Consider the following 15,981-nt stretch of genomic DNA (forward strand, 5'->3'; position numbering starts at 1 on the left):
GTCGTTATATACGCGGCCGACCCAATTTTCTCCAGTAGCTCGTCAATCCTGGGCATTGGATATGCATCAAACTCTGAGATGGAGTTAAGCTTCCGGAAGTCGATGCAGATGCGTAGGGAACCGTCTTTCTTGCACACGATAACCACTGGACTACACCACTCTGAAGTTGATGGCTCCACCACTCCCAACTTCAACATAGCCTCGACCTCTTCTCGCAGTTTTCCTACCAGTTGCTGTGGGATGCGGTAGGGCCGTTGGCGCATTGGTCGCCCATCCTTCAGCCGAATGACATGCTCCATAATGGTCGTTTTGCCCGGACGTGCAGTGAACAGTGCGGGCACCTCCTGGAAGACGCGGAGAACTCTCGCCATTTGTTCAGGGGTAAGGTGGCCAAGTCCTGGTGTAGCAGCCCCGCTTAAAGCCTCCACTCCAAGATCTTCCTCCTCTTCCATGTCCACCTCCTTCACAAAGAGCGAGGTTTTTGCGGGCTGGATGGATGGCTCCCTCCATTCCTTTAAAAGGTTCACATGGTAAGTCTGTTTTTTCTTCTTTTTGTCTGGCTGAAGAACTTCGTAGGTGACGGGCCCCATCTTGCGGATGACTGTGTATGGGCCTTGCCATTTGGTCAGCAACTTACTACTGGATGATGGCAGTAGTAAGAGCACCTTCTGACCAGGTTGGACATCCCGCCGCCGTGCTTGCTGGTCGTACCACGTCTTCTGTTCTTTCTGGGCCATTTGCAGATTAATTTCCGCCTCTTCTTTGTATCTGGCCAGCCGGTCCCTCATTTCCAGCACGAAGTGCACCACTCCTCTATCTCCAGAGGTAGTGGTAGGTTCCCAACTTTTTCGAAGTAAATCCAAGGGGCCCTGCACATCCCAGCCGTACAGCAACTCAAAAGGGGAGAACCCTGTAGAGGCCTGCGGAACCTCTCTGTAGGCAAAAAGCAGGAAGGGTAACCAACGGTGCCAGTCTTTACCAGTGTCATCCACAAACTTCTGAAGCATTCTCTTCAGAGTCTGGTTGAACCTCTCGACGAGCCCATCTGTCTGAGGATGATATGGGGTGGTCTTGAGTGTGGTGATGCCTAGCTGCTGGTGGAAAAGCTGCATCAGCCTGGAGGTAAAGTTGGTTCCCTGGTCGGTGAGAATCTCATCCGGGATCCCCACTCTGGAAAAAAGCTGCGTTAAGGCATGCAAAACTGCTGGGGCCGTGATGGTGCGAAGTGGGAAAGCCTCAGGGAAGCGGGTAGCGTAGTCGCACACGACCAATATGTACTGGTGGCCCTGGCTACTCTTCACCAAAGGACCAACAATATCCATGGCAATCCTCCGGAACGGTGTGGAGATGATGGGTAGTGGCATCAAGAGGGCTCGGTCAGCCTTACGAGGAGCACAGGTTTTCTGACATGTGGGGCATGTAGCGCAATATGTTTGGATGTCTGTGTACATGCGCGGCCAATAAAACCGTGAACTAACCCGCATGTAAGTTTTGTGTCGGCCAAGGTGGCCAGCCCAGGGGACTGTATGGGCTAAGTACATGATCAACTGTCTACCACTAGCTGGAACCACCAGACGTTTATGACCATCATGCATTGTATACAACACCCCATCTTCAACAACAAAACATTCCTTCCACACATCATTCAAGTTTTCTTTATCTACCACTTTAGTAAACAGAGATTTCAGGGTTTCATCTTGTTTTTGTAAATCAGCAATATTTCCAGGCACTTCCCACTCTTTAGCTGTAGTCAAACCCTTGTTATCATGTCCAGTTAGCATTAGCTGCTTTTCAAAGCGACGCTGGCGCCTTGATTTTCTAGGCCCACTGGTGCCACCCTCACACAAACTATCATCGAAGTCAGGGAGTGGTTGAGTACCAGTTTTGGCCTGGGCTCGAGTAATCACAGGACAGGAAATACATTCATTAGCAGTATCCCCCCCTTTAGACCATTCTCTGTTCAGTAAGTCCATGAGTGCAGGGAAATCTGTTCCCAGCAGAACATCTACAGGCAGATGTTCTACTACCCCAACAGTCAACAGGTACGATTGATCATCGATCACCACAGTCACTTCTGCTTTAGGGTAGGCATGGTTATCGCCATGTACACAGATGATGTCAGTTTTGTTTCTAAAGTCCAGGTTACCAACGGGTATGAGACATTTCTTTGCCAGGGAAGTGAAGCTGCCAGTATCTAATAGTGCTGTCACCTGCTGGCCATTTACCGTTAAGGTCTTGTACATTTTTATCCTCATTTCCTTGTTCTCAGCAGTGTCTGCCTCATTCCTGGGTGCATAACAGGAGCCTGTGACCTTTGCTTTACGTAGTGGACATACAGAAGCTTTGTGCCCCGGCTGCTGGCAATAGAAACAAATCAAGTTCTTACCAGTAGCGTATTGCCCCGTAGCAGGATTGGTTGCACCTGGAGTTTCCTGGCTGCCTCTTCCTGCTGTCATTCTGGGGTGTGGAGGCTGGAAACCAGGTTGACGTCCACTGCTTGTCGGACGAAAACCGGGTCCACCCCTGCGCGCATTCTGGTACTGGAGGGCCAACCTGGCAGCTGTCAATCCTTCCGTAGGCTCATGTTCCCTAACCCAGGTTCTGACCTCTGGAGGAAGGACGCGAAGAAGCTGCTCCAGGATAAGACTCTCACCGATCTCCTCCTTGGAGCGTTGTTCTGGTCGAATCCACCGGCGGTAGAGTCCCTTGAGGCGATGATAGGTTTCTGTGGGAGTTTCTCCCATTGGCACTGAGCCAGAACGAAACTGCTGCCGGTATGTTTCAGGGGAAATGTCAAATTTGATAAGCAATGCTGCTTTCAGAGCTGTGTAGGAGTGTGCTTGTTCCTCGTCCATTGCTGTATAGGCTTCCAATGCCCTCCCAGAAAGCAGTGGAATAAGTCTGCATGCCCACTCAGCCGCTGGCCATCTCCATGTCTTGGCTATGCGTTCAAAGCGTAACAAATAGTTCTCAATATCCTCGCCCATTTGATATGGGGGAATTTTAGGCTCTGAATAGGGCCTCCAGTCCTGTCTTGGTGGATCAGGCCTGCCCTCTGAGCCTGAATTAGGTGGCGATGGCAATGCTGACCGGTCCCTGCCATGGCGATGAGTGGCCGGCGTAGGCAGGTACATTCTGGGACTGCTTGCTGTCATCGTGCTTGGGGATGTAGCTGGAAGTTGCGGGTTTAGCAGGAGTTGAGCTGCTGGCTGCAGAGACACCCGGAGGCTACGTAGTTCCTCCAAGAGGCCCTCTTCTCTTCCCTGCTGTGCCGTCAGAAAGTCCTTCATTATGGACACCAGGTCTCCCCCTGAGCCGCTGGATGAGCCAGGTGTGGGCCGCTGTCGTTCCTCTTCCTCCGCTGAGGAAGACGTTGAATTTGCGGTCTCCCATGCAGCCTGTTTGTCTGCCTCTGACGCCAACTCTTCCTCTTCCCGAAATGCCACTGGCTGAGAGCGCAGACCAGCTCTGCGTGGTCTGGGAAGTCGACCTGCCCTTTTCCGACTAGCCATCCCACTTCTGACACCATATGTGAAGGGGTTCACTCTCAGTCTTCGCTGAATCTCACAAAAATGATGGCGTAGTCGTAGGGATTGTAAGTTGGTGCATTTTTATTCCACTTCGTGGAAAGTGCCAACCAGTGAACACAATATTACAGGCTAAGGAAACTCGGTCAAAATACAAACAAACAAAAGAAATAAATCAAAGTCACCATCTCGCTCTCTCAATGGCCTTTTCACATAACCCACCACAGCCACCTTTCAACACAAAAAAACCCCCACTGAACTTCCTGCCATGAGGAAGTCCCCTTAAAAACCCTAAGCCCTCCCATCAGGCTAATTGACAACCTCTGGCAGTGATTGCAGGCAATCACTATACCTGCTTGTCATGTGTGTGTGTGTGTGTGTGTGTGTGCACATGCAGCCAGTGACGGCCGCTCCGTCACACTGTTATAGAATTGTCTACTGCTTGATGCCATCGCAAAACTAGTCAGTCTGAGTGGCATTTCAAGTTTCCTGCTGAGGTCTCAGAGGATGTGAGGCCTCTGAAGGTAAACATTAGCCCAAACTACCATTTGATTCACTTCTGTGGAGCCCAATATTGGTCTCTTGCAATTTTTCAATGAGTGATTCTTGAGTCGGGTAATTCTTGTTGTTGAAGAAGTGGGTTCAATCAAATTAGTTCCCTAAAAAGGATCCCCTGGAAATCATAAAAACAAATCATTGAATCCTAAACACAGAGATAGCAAATCAGGGCATGCATTACCTCTGAAAATAACATTTAATCTGATCTAAGAAACTGGCAAAACAATAACCGATAAAAAACGGTGCAGAGCAGGAAATAGAGCTTATCTTTCAAAAATTATTTTCTGAGGGAAAGCTGTGCCCTTTAGGCTTCATATTGGGAGTTGCTTTGTTATTATTACTGCAGTGAATCTCTGCAATGATAAATCTGATATGCGACCAATAAAAAAAAGTGGTGGAATGAAACAGGGAATAAGGCTACTATTGCTGAAGCTCCTTCTAATGAAAATGTGTCACATTGGAGGCGCACTTCATGGAATTTGATAAATGATGTAGCCGGTTATACGTAGAACGTGGTTTCAGACACACATAAGCACAGAGAAGCTCAAAATGCATCTTGCTGAAGTGATGGTTGATGGTTTTTTGTCACAGAGATGAATAGGAGGATGAACTGTTGCTATTCTCTCCGCGGGGTGGGAGTCTGTGTTCCTGCATGCCTACAGGTGCATTTTTTGTTTGCGTTGATTACATTCAGTGCAAACACAGGGGAAATTGGACAGAATCTGGCCAAACTACTGACTTGCTAATCAATACTGTCCTCCACCAATCATCCAAGAAAACACACGTTATCCGCGTCCATCTTTATTTTATCATTCATTTTTACTTACTAATCATGTTCCCACATGAGCTTGAGAAGAATAAAAATCAGTTCTTTTCACATATAGACATATAACATTACGCGAGCATCAGAGTGACCCATGTTGATGTGATTCACATGATAATCATAGTGATGAATGTCCATAATTCAGGATATTGTGACCATCTAATCTATGTCAATAATTCAGCACCATTCTGGAGGGAATGATTATTATTATTGGGTGTCTTTTTGATTTGACTGTCAGTCATTGCAACAGCGGGCTCACATTTAAAATAATTGTATTAATGAAATGTGAGTGACGTCCATTAATCCCTCTCCAACCCATCTGAAGGATTGAGATGTGGAATTATGTTGCAGAAATATTCATCTATTTAAACTATGATTCCCTCAAGTGGTCTTGTGATTTAAAAGTTGTAAATACAGGAAGATTAAAGGGAAATAAATGCAGTACAAAAACTATTATAAAAAAAGTCTTTGTAAAAATGTTGCACATTTGATTACTGGCATCAATGACAATTACACAGAAAAATAAGTGGATTTGTGCTACAGATACACATCCAGCTCTTGAGCTGCCTCAAATGGAGAAAAAGATTGTGGGAAAGCGTGTGTTTTCAAGATGTACCAGTTGATTAATTCAAGCAGCTTATGGAGGGCTCAGATTCTGTGATGTAGTAGTGTTCATTTTAGGTGTAGCTCCAGAAAAAAAGCTTGGGGTGGATGTAATCCATCAAAACGTAATGTCGAGACGTTCAAGCGGCTTCAGAACCCCCCCATTATCCTCGTGTTTAAACGTCCATCTCTCTTTGACGGATGGCTTTCCACCCCGTGTGAATCAACATGTGTATCCACTTCAACATTCAAAGGAGCATTCAAACACTTCAACACGAGCTCAACTTATGTTACAACTTATGTTCAACTTTCTCTATTTCAATGTGTCCTGAAATGTTTTTTGAGGGGTGGGGTATTTATTTATTTATTTATATATCAGCAGTATACTAATTCCTCAGATCTGCTAAAGAAGTATGAAAATGTAATTTACAGTGTGAAGTCATAGATACATTTGTACTAATGTGTCACTTTGACAGGTGCTTCAATGTGGCCTTAAACGGTGGACTAAACGGTGAAACAAATCTCACATTTGACAGAAGTCAAGTTTTCATGTCATTCATAAACAAACAACAAGAGCTTGTAATTTCCTGCATCAGTTACTGTTCTTGTTGGTCCTTGGAGAGGAGATAATTATAAAGTTATAAAGATTCGACTTCCACCAGGGAGTCGTTATCACAAGCAATTTATATTATTGGGTAACATTATAACCAGATAGAATACATGTCAACAATACATTCATAATGTCTCTGATGCAAATAGATACTCACCTGAAGGAATATAATTATTGCACTTGCCTTTTTTCTCTCCAAAAAGAACAGGAACTAACCTTCCTCTCTTATGTAGCATGTTCTGTTTTGAGCATTTTCTTCCTATCAGAATAATAAAAAATCACTCGAATGTCGCTTGATTCCAAAGCACTCTTGAAACGAGCTGCTTTGCATTGAAACAAAGCTCAAATTTCCTGGCTCATTCATATTTGGGAACTATTTACTAATCAAGCAAAACAAAAGCCCCATGTCTGTCACGCAGGCTGTACCTTCGACTTGCCACGTGAACAACCCTCATCCACTTTCTGCGTGGTCGAAATCAGCCAGAGTTAAATCGCCTTGAATCTTGTCATTCCTGCTTTTCTCCTGAGGACTTTTTTCAGAGTAAACTCCTATCAGGTTTGGCTTATCAGGGCTGATAGTAATCAGTGATTCAACAGTCAAAGAGGGCTGTGCTCAGAGATATTGCAGGTCATGCTCAGGGTCGTTAACATTTCAATATTGTGTGACGGCAACAGAAAGCTTTAAGAGTAATGCAAAACTACTTCCTGGTATCTTCAATATGCCGGTTTGCTGCCGTTGTATATCAACTGATATATTTATTTTTTCCTTGTCATTAAAGTCATTGAAAATCTTTATATATGTCTTGATAAGATGTACCATCACCATTTGTAGAAACTTCATTTCTTGTATAATTATTTTAATAGACAGATGAGATCTATAACGTTGCTTAATTCTACAGCTGATTGTTGTTTGTTTATGTTTACAATGTAATGTGGTGAGGCAAGGTCTCCTGCTCCTTTTTTTATTGTCTTGCCTGTAGCTCAATTTGAAGACGCTTGTTATTGGAAGCTGCTGGCATGTTTTTGTTGAAAGGGTCATGACTTGATGTGTGGTAATAGAGTTTGACATTTAGACAGAAATTACACCCTTTAAATGCTTTGAAAAGGGATGTCTTCGTGTCTCGGGGACCAGCAATGAGAACTCCGGGCTGTAGGCTATTTTAATAGAGAATCACCCACGGCAACATTTAGTTATCCACTTGAAAAAAATGGAAAACACGTCCTCAGGCAATCCGCTCGTCTGATCACCTGCTGTGTTGTCAAATAGCCTCAGCTTTCAGTTACTCTTCCTTAAGCGATAGAAAATATTGTTTTCAAGGCAGAGGAGCTTTTCTCGGGTTTGACAGAGCATTGTAATCGCTTTTATGAAATGTGCCTCCAGCACGCAAATGGAAATATCAGTGGATGATTTGAGCGCTTAGTAATAGGTTTCAGCAGATATGCGTATCTCTGAGTAGACTTTGAAATTTAAAGGACCCCTTCATTGTCTGCTAGAGCCTTTTTCATACATGACAAAATATGCATCTCATAATTTTCCTTTTAACATTGTTGAGCACGTTTTTAGGCACGTCCTCTGAATGGTTGACTGTTGTTTTCCACAGTGCAGCCACAGTCTTTTGTTTGTCATGTAGAGCAGTGTAAACCAGTCAGTGTTTTAAGTCAAGCTTCTAAATGGTTGTTCTGCTTTTGGGTGTACATCTAATGACGTGTTAAGTAGTAACATCTTTTCCTTTTTTTTAAATTCACTGATCTTTCTTCTTTTATCCATCAGCGAAATTATATTGTGATACAAACACACAATGTGATAAGATGTTTGTTTGCATTCTGTTTACCAGAATGTATAATGCAGACAGAACACAGACTATATTAATGTGATTTTATCATTTATTTTCTAGACAATATTTTTTGATGTAAGTTGATATGAATGAGGGCTCAGAGATGATCACCATAGATGCAGGTCCGTCTGAATCCCTCCCTGGCTTCAGATCAGTGTGGAGTGTTCACCTCACTTAACATACTCTGAAAAGCACCAACTGATGAATAATTTACCATCACATTAAAAGGATGAGCTGAGGAGGAACTGCTTTTTTGAATATCTCCCAACAGGAATTGTTCCTCAGATTAACTTGTTTTCCTTCTGTCAAAGATCAGGTGGTGAAACATGGCTAAAATGACCCTTAGAAGCCACCCTTCCTCTTCTTTTTCCTCCTCATCTTCTGCTTCTCTGCCTTCTTTATGTTTTACTACTTGACTACTTCTGATAATGAGGGACGAGTTGAAGGAGCGATCTGCAGAGCTTGAAAAAGAATATAGAAGACAAACAGCAACTGAAGAACCAATTCTATGACCTCGCAACAGGATCACACAACCTGCAGACTACACACACACACACACACTTCAGGTCAGAAGAAAACAAGCACATGGTTACTGTAACCCCCCCTTTTCTCTTCTTTGTCCGTAAAGAAGCGGGCTACTTTTAAATAGAACTCGATTCCCGGGCCACACCAACACAGCGAGAAAACGACCAGACAGATTATATACGTATCAAAACAATAATTTATTTCTATTTAAGATAAGTTTAAGAATTTTAAAACACATGAAGTAAAAAGCCAGGAGACGATAAAACCCGAGGGATGATTCGATCCAGCGTAAAAGAACCTGTTAAGGTTCAGTCCAGAGTGTGATTTGATCCGGGTTTTCCTCAGTCCCAGGCACCGAATGGATCACTCTCACGTGATTTCAATGAGTCCGTTTCACATGAAGGAGTCCGGGGACCAGGGTTTCTGGGGCGCCACTCTGCTCCTTCACTACGCGTCTCCCCAATATTGTTCCGCCGTCAGCTGCCGGACCGGGCACCTTCCATTAGGGAGTAGCGGACGTTGCCCTTGGGGATTCCAGGAAACGGCTCCAGCAGGGCACAGGGGATCCAGCCAGTGACTCCGGGGGACACACGTCCAGCCGTCCGAGCCGCTGCTTCTTGTGCAGCACGCCTATCCGTTCCCCCTGGAAAGAGATCTCACCTCCTTTTATTGGGAGGGATCTTCCAGCTGGCCAATCCGAGCTAATTAGGTGCAGGTGTGTCAATTAATCGTGAGAGGGAAAGAAATACAATTTGACAGCTATATTCAATAACGCAAAACCACAGCAACAACTAAGAAAATCACAGCAAACAATATATAGAGACCACAGCAAACAATAAGTAACTATACAAAATAAACTAAACTCAATCACCTGCTCACTTAATTATATTATGTGACACTCCTCCCCCCTTTAACCATTGTCGTCCCGACAAAGTCCTAGTGTCCATACCTGTCTGGAGGCCTACCCCTATTTTGTCTCTGGGACCTACGCAGGGGTGATCCATCTCCTGGCTCAAGTCCCGCCATAGGGACTACTGGGTCATCGTCCACTAAAACTGCAGGGGGGTCGCATGCTATGGGCACCAGGGTCAGAGGGAACAACAAGGGCCCAGGATACAAGTCATTTGCAATATTAGGGTTCACCGTTTCAGTCTCAGGCGCTTGTTGAGGCTCCTCAGGGGGTTCGAAAAGACAAGGCCTCAGGTGATTCCGATGGATTGTCCTGATGGGGCCCTCCTTTCCTTCAGGCTTTATCTGAAAAACTGGCAGGCCTGGGCGTAGTTGGTCAATAACCACATAAAGTTGGGGTTGCCAGTGAGGTGCCAACTTCCCTTGCTCTCTGCGACGGAAGTTGCGCAAGAGCACTCTCTCTCCGGGCAACAAGGGGAGGTTCCTTGTTTTCTGATCATACCTGGCCTTGTCCCGCATTCTGCTCTCTCTGGTTTTTACTGCCACCTGTCTGTAGACTCTCTGTAGGGTCTGATTGTGTTGATAAACCCAACCCTCCAAGTCTTGTCTTTGGGTCAATGGAGGTGCACTGACAACCGTTTCCACTGGCAGGCGAGCGTGTCGGCCAAACATGACAAAGTGAGGGGTCAATCCTATGGTCTCGTGAGGGGTGTTGTTATACATCTGCAGGAGTGTTGGCAAGTGATCTGGCCACCGTACTTGGTCTTCTGGGCTCAATGCTCCTAACAGAGAAAGAACAGTCTTGTTAAACCTTTCACAGGCCCCATTTCCTTGGGGCCTGTATGGTGTAGTTCGGATTTTGGTACACCCATACAGACTGCACAGCTGTGCCATCATGGTTGACTCAAAGGCTGCTCCTTGATCTGAAAGGATTCGTTCTGGACATCCCCATGGCTGGATTAGGTGTCGCCAAAGAGCACGTGTCGTAGTGGCTGCTGTCTGGTCCTTTGTAGGGACAGCCCATCCGTACTTGGAAAACAGATCAGTTATTACCAACAGATAAGGATAGGCATCACCATGTCTACCAAGCGACAAATAGTCAATCGAAACAGTTTCCAAAGGATATGATGCAAAAATAGGCACCATCGGTGCCCTTACCTCTGGTCCTCTTTTCTGTTGAGTGCAAGTTAAACATTTAGATGCCCATTCTTTCAAGTCAGCACCCATCCTGGGCCAATAGAAGGTTTTTCTTAGCAAGCCCTCAATCTTTGCTATCCCCATATGGCCTGAGGCGTTGTGATACTTCTCCCACAACTTCTGGGTCTTGTCCATGGGAACCACGATCTGGTGGAGGCTCAACCCTGTATGATGTTCTTGGGCCTTCCGCTTTAACACACCCTCCTGGATGTGTAGTCGGTTCCATTCCTTTAGGAGGCGTTTTGTTGCAGGCAAACACGCTTTCCTCTCCTCGGCTCCTGGGAAGTGATTTCCATCCACCCAATTCTTCATTTGGGCCACCGTCGGGTCTTCCTCCTGCCAATCCTTCCAATTGTCTTTGGCTTTTGTGCTGGCCTCTGACTCCACCATGGCTGTCCCCACTTGGGCCTGTTTGTCAGGCTCCATTTCCTGAGGTAACCTAGACAAAACATCAGCATTACGATTGGAAGCACCAGGGCGATACTTAAGTTCAAAATCAAAATTCGCCAGTTGTGCTGCCCACCGTTGTTCTGTAGCTCCCAAGTGTGCTGTATTTAGGTGGACGAGAGGGTTATTATCCGTAAAGGCCAGGAATTTATTCCCCCACAAATAGTCTTTAAACTTTTCAGTCACCGCCCATTTAAGGGCTAGAAACTCCAGTTTAAAAGAACTGTAGTTTTGATCGTTCCTTTCGTTGGGATTAAGGCTCCTGCTGGCGTAAGCTATAACTCTCTCTCTACCATCCTGTAGCTGTGCCAACACAGCCCCCAACCCCCCCAGGCTGGCGTCAGTATAAAGATGGAAGGGTTTTGAGAAGTCAGCATATGCTAAGATTGGGGCACTCACCAGAGCAGTCTTCAAAGAGTCAAATGCCATCTGGCATTCTGAAGTCCAATTGATGGCAGTATTTCCTCTCCGCATACTAGCAGAACCTACTAGGAGAGCATTCAGGGGTGCTGCCATTTTGGAAAACCCCTTCACAAACCTTCTGTAGTACCCCACAAACCCGAGAAATGATCGTACCTGCTTAATGGTAGAGGGGATGGGCCAGTTCTCAACGACAGCCGTCTTTTCAGGATCTGTGGATATCCCCTCACCGGAGATGACATGGCCAAGGTACGTGACTTTCTTCTGGAACAGGCTGCATTTGTGGGGTTGCAACTTTAAGCCATGGGATGCCAACTTCTCGAAAACCTGCTCCAGATGGTGGATGTGAGTGTCAAAGTCCGGGGAGTATACAACAACATCATCCAAGTATATCAGGAGAGAGTCATGGACCTGCCCGCCCAGGCACCGCTGCATCAGACGTTGAAACGTTGCAGGTGCATTACAAAGGCCAAAGGGCATCCTTTGGAACTCATACAAGCCCAGGGGTGTGGTGAATGCAGTCTTCTCTCGATCCCTCGGGTCCACATCTACTTGCCAATATCCACTGGCCAGGTCCAGGGTAGAATACCAAGCAGCTTGCTTGAGACTGGTGAGGGATTCTTCTATCCTTGGCAAGGGGTAGGCATCTTTGTGGGTTAGGGCGTTGAGCTTCCTGTAGTCCACGCAGAAACGCCAGGATCCATCCTTCTTCTTCACAAGGACAATTGGTGCTGCCCAAGGGCTGGAGCTTTCCTTTATGACATCATTGTCCAGCATGTTTTGCAGAAGTTCTCTCAATTCAGGATAAAGGCTTGGTGGAACTGGCCTGTAGCGCTCCCTGCTGGGTGGTGCAGAACCTGTAGGTATTGAGTGGAGGACTGCACTGGTCTGGCCAAAGTCCTCGTCACCCGCTGCAAAGATGTCTCTCCATCGCTGTAGCAGTGAGTCCATCTGCTGTTGTTGGTCTACTGTTAAGCCATCACCTTTCAGTAAGTCGACTGGATGCTGTTCTTTTGTGCTGATGTGATTGGTTTGCACAGCCACTTCCACCACACCTGGATCTACAGTCCTCAAGACAAGGTCCTTTTCCCCTCGAATTTGCTTTGGGTCAACCTGGAAGACATTAGCAAGGGGGCGCCGTTGAGGTATCAATACAGGGTAAGGATTTAAGTTACGTACCCTTATAGAGAGGCGTCCTTTCACCACAGTGGTAACAGTCCGGGCCACCTGCCACTCATCATCTCGTTCTGGGCCTTCCACCAAAGCACAAAAATCCGACCTGGTTTTCGCACCATAGAGGTGTGTCCACAGCACCATCTCACTGTTAGGAGGCAAATAGACTGGATCTTGGCGGGTTAACCTGGCCACTCCAATCAGTCCATCAGATGATTCATCCTGTGACACTTTTTGACAAACAGCAAAAGCACGCTGCCATTCCCCCTTTGCTTCACGCGACATAGTTGCACCAAAGACAGTCAGGCCAGGGTGGACTCCCTGAAACAGCTCCTTCCAGCAGTGTGAAATTACATTCATCCCTAGGATTCCCCTTTCAGCACTCAGGCACTCATCCTTTACAATGATAACACCTTTACTTGGCACTGTGACTCCTCCCACAGAAAAATCCAAGATGGCGTAGCCAGTATATGGGATCTGTAGTCCATTAGCTGCTTTTAGAGAAAGCCAGAGCAGATCTTGTGGGCTTCGCTTCTGCTCTCCACTCAGCCATTTCTGGAAGAAAGTTTCACTGAACAGCGTAACTTGTGAGCCTGTATCAAGCAAGCAGGGCAATTTCACTCCTGCAACAACAACTTCAACTCCTGGACACATCCCCACCAGGGATGGTTTGTCCGTTTGGTCCACCTCCCCAACCACCTGGCTCTCAGTGGTCGGGGCAGCTAGTTTAAATGCCTCCTCCCCTGTTGACAGTACCTCTGGATGTGACCAGCTTTCCCACAGCCTCTGCAGATTGGTTTGCCCCGGTCGTCCCATTCCAGAGTGTGATGGCGCCTAGGGGAGGTAGTATAGTGGCCTTCCCGAACAGCCCCCCTAGAGGTTAAGGGCGGGTCTCTACGCACCATAGTCTGAGAAGAGAATTGGTGTTTAATCTCAGCAGTTAGGGTTTCTTTAAGGACAGAAAATTGGTCTAAAAATTCTTGTCTAAGTTCGGCTCTTACTGTCTCCCTCCACTCCTCTAGGCTAGGTGCGACCATGGATGGGTTTGGCTGTGGCACAGAGATACGTGAGGCACGGACAGGCTCCATCTTGAGCTCAGCTTCTAATGCTTTCACTTCACTACACACTTCGGTAAAGGTCAGTGTAGGCATTCTACGCACCTGCCTTTGGAGTTCTTGTTGTACCACACCAGGCCTCAAACCCAGGACAAGCTGGTCTCTAATAGTCATCTGGTCCTGGGCAGACCCCGCTGGTTCCTGCTCCTTCCATGCAGAGAATAACTCCCGGAGACGAAGAATAAAAGCAGCAACAGTTTCCTCTTCCTGTTGGAGACATTTAAAAAAACGTGCCCGGAGTTGGGCTACTGGGGTTACATGCCCATACAGCCTCTTTAGCTCCTGCAGCATGTCGACGCTTGTGGAGCATCTTCCTGGGTTCAGTAGCCTCATCTCTCTCTTTGCGTCACCCTCAAGTGCCCCATATATAAAATCAACTTTCTGTTCCTCATTTAACCCTTGTGCCCTCAGCATTGCCTGCACCTGCCCACTCCATTCAGCAAAACTCATTTTACTAGAGTCCCCATTAAATCTTGGGATCCAGGGGACTCCCATAAACCAAGGCATCATCATTGCATTTATCACAGGCGGACTAGGCGGAACACTCTCTGATCTGGCCCCAATTCCCTGTGACACACTACACCCTGGACCGTCAGGCTGCCCTTCATTTTCGTCTGCCATTCCACGCTGCATGGTGTGGGAAGGGAATCCTGCCAGCAACGCCACTAATGTAACCCCCCCTTTTCTCTTCTTTGTCCGTAAAGAAGCGGGCTACTTTTAAATAGAACTCGATTCCCGGGCCACACCAACACAGCGAGAAAACGACCAGACAGATTATATACGTATCAAAACAATAATTTATTTCTATTTAAGATAAGTTTAAGAATTTTAAAACACATGAAGTAAAAAGCCAGGAGACGATAAAACCCGAGGGATGATTCGATCCAGCGTAAAAGAACCTGTTAAGGTTCAGTCCAGAGTGTGATTTGATCCGGGTTTTCCTCAGTCCCAGGCACCGAATGGATCACTCTCACGTGATTTCAATGAGTCCGTTTCACATGAAGGAGTCCGGGGACCAGGGTTTCTGGGGCGCCACTCTGCTCCTTCACTACGCGTCTCCCCAATATTGTTCCGCCGTCAGCTGCCGGACCGGGCACCTTCCATTAGGGAGTAGCGGACGTTGCCCTTGGGGATTCCAGGAAACGGCTCCAGCAGGGCACAGGGGATCCAGCCAGTGACTCCGGGGGACACACGTCCAGCCGTCCGAGCCGCTGCTTCTTGTGCAGCACGCCTATCCGTTCCCCCTGGAAAGAGATCTCACCTCCTTTTATTGGGAGGGATCTTCCAGCTGGCCAATCCGAGCTAATTAGGTGCAGGTGTGTCAATTAATCGTGAGAGGGAAAGAAATACAATTTGACAGCTATATTCAATAACGCAAAACCACAGCAACAACTAAGAAAATCACAGCAAACAATATATAGAGACCACAGCAAACAATAAGTAACTATACAAAATAAACTAAACTCAATCACCTGCTCACTTAATTATATTATGTGACATTACCAGTAAAAGTTATAAGGAAAACCTGATGTCCTAAACAAGATGTATCCTGAGGATCGCGTGTTTGGCCATATGTGCACTACCAGCTTTTTACAATCGTCCATGTTGATAACAAAATATTGTAGAGGAGTAGAACAGCACAGAAATAGATTATTACATGCGGCGCTGCGTCTTTTTATTTAAAAAACCTCAATCCATGGTCTGATACAGACTCCAATACACTTGAGGGTCATTGCTGAAAAGAAATGGAAGCTATGAGCTATGACAAAAACATCAAAGTTTGATTTAGTGAAAAGTATTATAAAAAGGGCTGGGGACGTTATAAATGCGTTGAGGGATCCATTAACTCAATGATTTGATTATGCGTAAACAGCACAATTTTTAGCTTTGAGAGGGGCTTAACACTGTTGAAAAATTTGAAGGAATGAATAAAAGAAGTGGATGTTAAAAGTTAACATTGTCATTGTGTGACTGTTCAACTGTACTGTTTCAATCACTGAAATCCTCCAAAAGAAATCATGGAACAATGACACAATTAATCAAGTTACTTTTTCATCTTTGTCCAGCACTAGTTATATATCAATGTGAGCTAATTGTTAAAAGTGAACAGTGAAAAACTGGATGTATTTTGTACTTTTATAATGTCACTCGTGATTTTAAACTGGAATCAAGATACGACCTGTAACCGTTTCCTCCCTGGGAGATTACAGCAAAAACAATCCTTCCGTGAACTTTTACA

The sequence above is a fragment of the Pungitius pungitius genome, chromosome 2 (assembly GCF_949316345.1).
Source record: "Pungitius pungitius chromosome 2, fPunPun2.1, whole genome shotgun sequence".
NCBI classification, from domain to species: domain Eukaryota; kingdom Metazoa; phylum Chordata; class Actinopteri; order Perciformes; family Gasterosteidae; genus Pungitius; species Pungitius pungitius.